Source organism: Rhinolophus hipposideros (assembly GCF_964194185.1).
Source record: "Rhinolophus hipposideros genome assembly, chromosome: 18".
Lineage (NCBI taxonomy): Eukaryota > Metazoa > Chordata > Mammalia > Chiroptera > Rhinolophidae > Rhinolophus > Rhinolophus hipposideros.
In genome coordinates this window covers 30,271,505-30,277,839 of record NC_138064.1, presented here as the reverse complement: position 1 = coordinate 30,277,839, position 6,335 = coordinate 30,271,505, and positions in this window count along the sequence as shown.

The window sequence follows — 6,335 nt, the reverse complement described above, 5'->3', positions numbered from 1 at the left end:
ATACCGAAGTCCTATACTAGACATTTATCATTTTGTATTAGGTTGGTGCAAAGGTAATTGTGGCTTTTGCAATTATTTTTAACCTTTTAAACTGCAAATACTTTTGCACCAACTTTTATCCAGCACCCAACTTTCTCCACACATACACACCTCCCCAATAGCACCCCACTCTCCCTTTGGGGATAATTCAAGTGTGTAGTCTTAGTGGGAGGGCACCAAGTGCCACCTCTCACTACCATTTCCCACTTCAGAAGGGGAGAGCCTGCTCCTTTTTCCACTAGCTCCCTGGTACACCTGGAGGCCAGGCAATCAAACACCACTCCTGGGACTGTAAAGACTGAGTAATGCAAAGGAAGTGGGCACACAGGCAGAGGTCAAATTCACTGCAGTGGTAGTGGGGGCCCAAGGACAAAGCAGCTCTGAGGTGAAACCTTGGTTAACTAACGTCCTGATGCCTGATACCAGAGATGTCCCAGCTCTTGTCACTTTCTCAGATTCCTCCAGTGCCCAATATCATACCAGTGATATTAAGATATTTAGGGTTGGTCTGTGTTGCAAGCAACCAAGAACTCAGAGCAGGGCTCCTATATACACTTGTGTAGGATGAAGACGGCGCAAGGGAACCCAGCAAGAGAAACTGAGGTGGGGGGGGGAAGGGGTGTTTGAAATCCAGCCTGTACTCCACTTGCCAAGATCATGGAGTTACATTCTACTGGAGGAAGGGGTGTGTCACGCAGGGTCTCAACTCCGGCTCCCCGCACAAGAACGCAGGATATGGTGAGGCCAAAAAGGAACACCCACAGAGCCATAGTTAGGGGAGTCATACCACTACAGTCTCGCTGGCAGCTGGGCTGGAGACACAGGAAGCAGGAGCCACACGATCTGCAATCCGCTGTCCGCTTCTCTGCCAACAAAACAACAATCCCTTGCTAACTACAATCCACTTCTCTACCAACCAACCCAGCAACCAACCCCCTAGCGTAGCCACGGAAGTTATACTAGTGGCTAATGGCTAACTGGGAACAGCTGACGGCCACCCAGCCCCAGTGGATAGCCATCTGATTACAGCTGATGACCATCTAATAACCAAGCCAGTACATTTCCACGTGAGGCCGAGAGCCTGGAAACTGCTCTCTGGGACTCTGTCCCCACAGGATGGCATTTTCTAATTTGCACAGAGACATTTTATAGGTGGTCAGTAGCCCTGTTCCTGACTGATACATCCCACTTTTCAGTTGTCAAAACAGACCTAGAGATTCAGTCATTGATGTGTAAATTATGATTACAGTAATGTAATGATATTGCATTGGGCTGTTCTGCTGCCTTTCTACTGATAGATTGATCCACCTATTGATTCCTGCAAAGAAAATATGAAAGGAGAAGGAATATTCTCGCAACAGTTCATCCTCCTATGACAGGGCCTACCACAGATAGTCCCAGGTATCTGTAATTTGCCTACATGTAATTGTAATTTAAAAGATATTTACAAATAGCTACACTATGGTTTTTAATAGTTAACCCTTGATATTCATTACCACTGGCAGAAAAACAACTCAAGAACTTTCCAAGTACCTTTGACTTCCTACAAGCTAGCTTTTCCCAATTTTATAGAGAAGGGAAAGGGAAAGATCTCAAATTATGCTGGCCAAAGCTCTATTCGAATTTCTTCAATTTTCCCACAACTGTTTTACATTTCCCACATGTCTTTTTTCTCCCAATTTAGACCACAAATTTATTTGGCGGGTCTGTGGGCTAGTATATATACCATGCCTTGCTTGTGAATGGCATTTGTTACAAATGAAATTAGAGCACCACCACTCCTTCCATTAGGAATTTAACAGTTATGCTTCCTTTGCTTTACCAAGTTTCCTTTTACCATATTAAGTCCTCTAGTCCCCCTTTCATGTTACTTTAAGACGCAGATCAAAATCTTTCGTTCCTACCTCTCCTCCCTATAAAAGAAAATTAATTTGTTTTCAGGCTTCAATCCTCGCAAGATGAAGTGAATCAGCTGTTTTCATTACTGTCCAGTCGTTCCATCAATCACCGAAGGGAATCACTAAAAGCAATCAGTGAACAAGGTCAACAGCATTTAGCAGAGGGCCAACGCCATGGTACTTTAGCACATCAAAATGGAGACTGGGAAAAGGACGGCAGTGATTTACACCCCTAAGAGACCCAGTACAAGTTGCCTCTAAATGGGAAGGGAGAAAATAAGTGAGAGAAGGGAATTATGTTTATTGCATATCAGGTCTCCTGATACCAAGCTTGTCAATGTCACAAAGAACCAAAAACATTGGGAGTTTATGGTTATTTCTCGGTACAATGACTCAGGTTTTGCACTTTGAAACAAAGGGCCTAAACTTATTCATAAGTCCTGTTCTCTGTTTGTGTTGTCATGTCCAATAAAGAATTGCAGAATCTTTGACAAACACAGGTATCAGGTGGGGTTTGGTCGGAAGTGACCAAAAAACGACTTTGATTTACTTAAGCAAAAAGGGAATTTAGTGGAGTTTTGAGAATCAAAGACAAGGCTGAAGTGCCAGCCCTGAAAAAGACAGAATCCAAGATGCTCAGGTGGGGAGAGGGTCTCGGAAGCAGGAATTATTCAGTGGTTAGGACTGAAGGAATTCTGACAGCTTTCCCATGTTTGTATCTCTCTGCTTGACAAATAAAGTCCCAGGGAAAAGTTTGTCCTAGAATTGGCCGTATGCCTTCACCCTTTTGGTTAGGGCTGGACAGGGGACCCTGACTTTTGGCCCTGTGAAGAACTGCAGAAAACTGAAGGTGTTGTGGAGGTGATGATGAGGGTTGGAGTGAGCAGGCGGTGGTGTTGATTACGCATAAGGCCATCTGAGTGCTGTTATCAGCATAAGCATTGTATCCTGGAGAGCCAAGATGAAACCAATGTCCACTATGCTGTTAAAAAAGAAACTGTTTTCACCTGAAAGTCAGGAGCCATCTACTCAACTTACATTTAACGCCACATAGAGCAAATGTAGACTTTTCACATGTAAGCTAACAGCATAGTTTCTGTAAATAACAGTGCCTGATGCATGGTGCCCGCTCAATAAATATTTTTTGAATGGGTGAATTTTTTCTACGACGTTATTTGTTCTCATCCTTTCCTTTATGTCATTTATAGTGCCTAATATTTAAAAAATATTCCTCATTCTAGATGGATGAAATAGATCCCCTAGAAGAGAAAGTTCAATGGAGTGAAGAGTGCTGGAATAGAACCTTTTCTAAAGTACTTCTACCCAGTGTGACCCTGGGGACAGGGTCACAACTGCTTTGGGTTTATTTATTTCTTCATCTGTAAAACGTAGTAGTAGAGGCAGATGCTCTTTAAGAATTTGTCCAATTCTCTAAGTCTAACATTATGGTTACAAATATAGAGATGACAGAGACTCAGCTAACTTAGAAAAAATGTTTATAATTTTCACAGTATGAAGTGGCTCTCCCCTGAATCTGGACAGAAAGTAAAACCTAACTTTCTTGGTAGTATTTAGGAGAAATTGCCAATATTGTAGATATTCTAGATCACTGTTATCAAACTTTAACAGAAAGGCAACAGCATCAAATGAAATCTTACACTGAGTCCCAATGTCTAAAACAAAAAAAGGTCAAAAAACTGATTGAAACAAAGCGGGATGTGTGGACCCCCATCCTCACACCATCTCCCACAGGCTCCCGGGAACGCCACTTGACATCACTCACCTAATTCCTGCCTGAATATCCCTAGACCTTTCTGTATCTTGTGGTAGTTCTAAAATGAGACTACCAATTTCATTCAGATAGGAAAAATTAAGGGGAAAACAAGTCCCATGGTGTAGGAAAAGTATATATGCTCTCTTTCAAAGGCATTAAAAAGACTTAGACAATTTGTTAGTCTATCAACAATTAATTTTAACTTGAAAACAAAATAAAATCTAACAGCAACTAATCCCCCATACTGACAACTAGTAATATAAAGTCTAAGACTATCGTATCAGTGAAAATTTAGCTTCCAAAATGTTTTCTCTAGATGTATTTAACAGTCAAATTGTAAAATATGAAGAAACTTCTCCAATATATAGAGGGTGCCCAAAAAATCTACCAAAACAATGTATATACATTTTAAGAAAACTGTATTAAAATTGTAATACTCAATACATACCGATAACAAAAGATGAGCACAAGTCACATTTGACTTCTGCAATTACAAGAGGTGCTCAAAATGGTTACCAGCAGCGTCCACTTTTGATTACAGTGAACTACTTCTTGAGCAACGTTGAGCAAAGTGTCCACTTGTATATATTTTTTTGGCACTCCCGGTATAAATAATACCATTTAAAATTTTGCTTACAATTCTGATCAATTTTAGCAAGATATCTTTCTCCTATATAATTTTTTCCTGCAGTCCTGTTTCAGAGGAAAGATGCATGTCTCCAAAGCCAAAATAATTTAGCAAAAGCTCTTTTTCTAACTACCAAAAGGGAAATTACTGAAAACATATTAAATGCAATAAAACGAACTGTCATCTTTGTGGTTAATAATAGTAACCTTCTTAGCTTTATCAAAGAGAAGCAACTGTCCTCATAAAATCAGTGTTCAGTCCATTCCTCTTCTGGAAATATCATCATAAAAACCATTAAGACACATCTTATAATCTTGGACCATAGGTTTCTTCTACCAATATAATGTCAACCATGAATCTTTGAGTATGAGGTTCACAAAATTCAAACATCCTTATTAAAGTCATCTTTACTTACTAACATTAATGTAGATAAAAGCACATCATTTTATCATAAATAAGGGATTAATGTTGAAAATATACACAAGATTCAGGTGATCAATTTATTGAATAGTTACTGAACTTCAATGACACCATATTTTTTATCAAAGTCATGATGAATTTTTTGTAAGATATTTCACAACAATAAATTGTAGGCAACAATAAAAAAGTACATTTCATAGTTATTGGTGATCCTATTGACCTCTCTTGGCAAGATATAAGGTTTGAATTGTCTAGGTACAATCAATTACATGACATGGCTCATTATATGGATTTGTGCCTTATAACCAAGAAGGAAGGCAAGGCATCTCATTATTAAAAAATGTCTCCACTTTCTAGGCTATGCTGATTCTGCCAACCCTTCCTCTGATCTCCTAATCAATGATTTCAAGAGTCACTTTATTCTAAATATTTAAGACATACTAAGTATAGCCTCCGGATATACAGATGTTATTGGTGCCTTGCCCCTATCCGTTCACTACTTACCATTTCCAGGCAGGACAGCCTCACTTCCAACTGCCAACAGCTTAGAGGCTTTCTCTGGCAGTCAGAATCTACTCTGCACGCACATGAGCCAGTCCAGATGTTACCGGGGAATTAACAATTTCCCTCTCTCAGACGAACCCTTATGCAATGACTGGATACCCTCGCCCCTAGACCCTGGGTTTGGTTAACTGAGATATGTTTTATATGGCCTCCCAGAATTTCCAGGTAGAATTAAGGTCTAATGGTCCACAGTGATTTGCTGGATATATACTCTTTATTAGCGTCCCTGTGTTTCTTGCCTCACTTCCCTACTCCCCTATCATACCTGTAATAAACTACTCACACTCAAATCTTTAGCTCTAGATCTGCTTCTGAGGGAAAATAAACTAAGAGGAGGTATAAAGATTAAGGCAATAGGGGCTTTACCTTCAAAAAATTCACAATCTAAAACAGGAGGCCAATAAGAAACAAAACTAAACAAAAATAACCAAGAAGAAAAATATATAATTACATTGTAAGTAAAAGTGTGTTGGCCCAGGTGAAGAGAACAATCTGGCGGTTTAAACGTTCTGTGCATCATGGGAATGTTAGCTAATGTTCTTTCCTGTAATTCTAATTATTACCTTCAGTGGGAAAAAGCTGCGAGACTCTCTCCAATACTCATCGTACTCTAAGGTGTCATCCTTCCTTGTTGCTATTACTGATATTGTTCTAATACTTCCTGACAATAGGCTGTAGCCAAAGGGTAAAAAAGAGGGTAGGAGTATAAACTGCATTCAATTCTGCGACAGACAGGCAACCAAAGGAAAACCAGAATAACAATATAGCGATTCCACTTGACAACTGAATTCAACTATACAGATACTGTAAGGGAATTTTATCCTTACATTTACCTTTTTGACAGTCCATCAATCCCCAAGGAAGAGAGCAAAACCAAATCAGTATTTGGCCATCGTTCATGATTAGTTTCTGATAGATCAGGAGGTGATCACTGGTACCGCAACATTATTGAAAAAACCAGGTATTACCACAGAGCGTTTTTTAGAAGGGAAGATATTTTGGCTTGACTGGG